Genomic DNA, 3,037 nt, shown 5'->3' on the forward strand with positions numbered 1-3,037 from the left:
AAACTCATACCTAATTGCTATTAATAAAAGTATGAATAGGAAGCTCTTATGGGGCTCCCCTGGTGGCTCAAAGGGTAAAGAATCCGCCTGCAATGCGGCAGACCTATGTTTGATCCCTGGGTCGGGAAGATCCCCTGGAGAAGGAAATGGCAACCCATTCCAGTATTCTTGCCTGGAGGATCCCATGGACAGAGGAACATGGCCGGCTATAGTCCATGGGGTCGCAGAGTCGGACATAACTGAGCAACTAACATTTTACACTTATGAGGGCTTACATAGAGCACCTCTCCAGGTTCCAGAAACCAGCCCGGCAGGATAGAAGTGGGAACATCTTATTTTCTAGCCCCAGACTGCCCACCATCCCTTGTTTCCCTATACCGTGCACAGCCTTGTTAATATCTCCTTTTTAACATTTGCCTAAGTCACCCAGTTCGGTGACACGGGCGTCCTGTGGTGTCTTACTACAGAGTCCTTGCCCTCACAAGTCCCAGCGAGGCTATCACCTCTGGCACCCTGTTGGGCACCTGTCCCCCTGACCACAGTGTCAGCCTGGGAAGAACAGGGCCCAGCAACATTTTGGTCTCTGCAGTGTCCCATGCACAGTGCCAGACACAGGCAGGCACCCAATGGACACGTGAATGAAAGAATCCCAGGGTCTGCAGGGAGAGGAAAGCATACTCCCGCTTGTCTATGTCTTGTCCCCTGGGCTTGATGATCGAAGAACTGGGACTCAGGTGACAAAGCAGTTCACGGGAAGTCTTGCATTTCTCTGTCCTTTTGACGCTAGTTGTTCCTGGATGGGGTGTGTATGTGTAAATGAGCAAGTAAACTGGAAAGTATAACTATTCCCATCTACTAAGCTCTTACTTTGTTGTTCACTCACTAAGTTGTATCCGACTCTCTGGGACCCCATGAACTGCAGCACACCAGGCTTCCCTGTCCTTCACTATCTCCCAGAGTTTGCTCAAACTTAATGTCCATTGAGTCAGTGACGCCATCCAACCATCTCATCTTCTGTAGCCCCCTTACCCTCTTGCCTAAGCTCTTACTGTTGTTAGGTATTAGTCTAAAAATATATATATGTATATTTAATACAATAATCATACAATTTAATACAATAATCTTGTGAAACAGGGACTTCTTAGTATTAGTTCCTATCATTATTAGGCACTATTAGTTCCTATTATTATTGAAAGTGAAACTGTTAAAGTCACTCAGTCGTCTCCAACTCTGTGACCCCATGAGTTGTAGCCCACCAGGCTCCTCTGTCCATGGGAGCAGGCAAGAATACCAGAGTGGGTAGCCATTCCCTTCTTCAGATCTCCTGACCCAGGGGTTGAATCCAAGTCTCCCCCATTGCATGCAGATTCTTTACCATCTGAGCCACCAGGGAAGCCCCCAGATGGTAAAGTGTCTGCCTACAATGCGGGAGACCCAGGTTCGATCCCTGGGTCGGGAAGATCCCCTGGAGAAGGAAATGGCAACCCACGCCAGTACTCTTGCCTAGAAAATCCCATGGACTGAGGAGCCTGGTAGGCTACAGTCCATGGGGTTGCAAAGAGTCAGACACGACCGAGCGACTTCACTTCACTTCACTTCATCCCCATTTTCCAGGTGAAGGAACTGAAGCACTGAGACAGTAAATCATTATGCTATGTCGTTTCCAATGACAAATAATTCAAATTGCTCCCAAGCTGCCCCTTGGAAGACCTTGTATCCAGGCGAGGAACATGGCATTGCTGGTGGGGTGAATCGGCATCTGTGATGCTCCTTTTTGTGTCCAATCCCAAGCCCTGGAAACGCCCCTGTTTGAAGCAGAGACCACACTCCTTTTCCTGTCCCCAGGCTCACACCTTTCCCTGCCTCTGTCCCCGTTGTCCTGGTTCACATCTGGTAGAATTAGAGGTGTCCTGCTCCCGTTCTGCGCCCTGGACGTCTTCTCTGCCCTTCCTCGCTGCGGGACTTTGGGCAAGTTGCTTCCTCTCTCTGAGCCTGTTTCCTCAGTAGAAGGAATTGACTCTGACGACTGATGGCAGACCGCATAAGGCCGCACAGTGCAAGCATCGTGGCCCTCCTCAACGCCCGCCGGTGTTGGCACTGTTCTCGCCAGCTTCAGATCCCTTGCCTTCAGTGCCCTCTTGCCCCACACCTCCTCCCACCTTGCAGGAAAAGCCCTCTCAGGCCCGTAACTCCCTCTAGAAACTCTCTCTCAAGATTCTCCAAACTCTGATCTACATGCTCTGACTGTTTCCCCACCTTCTACCCACTCCTCACTCTTCTTCAGTCTGACTTCTGCTCCCACATTCTCCCCTCAACTGCTTACATCAAGATCTAAACCCAAGGGGAGCCTCTAAGCTCTCATTTTCCTCCACTTCTTCACAGCCTTGGGTCCTGCTGACCATGCCCTCATTCTAGAAACTTCTCTTGGCTTCAGTTGCCCCACTCTCCTGGTTTCCCACCAACTTCTCTGGCTTCTTCTCCTCGACAGGTCTCCCACCTTCCATGTGGCCCTTAGATGTTAGGGGTCCTCAAGGCTCTGCTTTCTTCTCCTGCTACCCAGGCCCCAGAGCAGCCCCACCCCCTCCTGTGGCTTGGTGACACCTCCTTGCCAACAAATCCCAAATCTCTCTCAAGTGCAGCTCCCTGGGCTGAGCTCAAGGTGTCCCCCGGATGTCTCTTCACCCTCTAGATGGCTCACAGGCATCTCACGTTCGGCATGAACTCACCTGAATCCTCTAAGCCTGTCCTTGGTACTTATCCCCACTTGGCTTTCCAAGCCCTCACTCTCTGGGCTGTAAATTCTTCACACTGTCCAGTCCCTCCCTCCCAGATCCACTCCCCACATGTCCACACTCCATTCTTGCCTGTAGGATTCAACCACTTGCAAGACGACCAGTCATTAACTCACAAGGCTGGACACTTTTAAACAGGCTGTGCCCTTTATCGGGACACACACACACATACAAGTCCTCTGAGGAAGTTACCTGATTTCTTTAGGAAACCCCCATCAACCCCAGCTCTCTTCCTCAGGCAACGC

Source organism: Bison bison, unplaced genomic scaffold (genome assembly GCF_000754665.1).
Source record: "Bison bison bison isolate TAMUID 2011002044 unplaced genomic scaffold, Bison_UMD1.0 scf7180017864313, whole genome shotgun sequence".
Taxonomy (NCBI): Eukaryota; Metazoa; Chordata; class Mammalia; order Artiodactyla; family Bovidae; genus Bison; species Bison bison.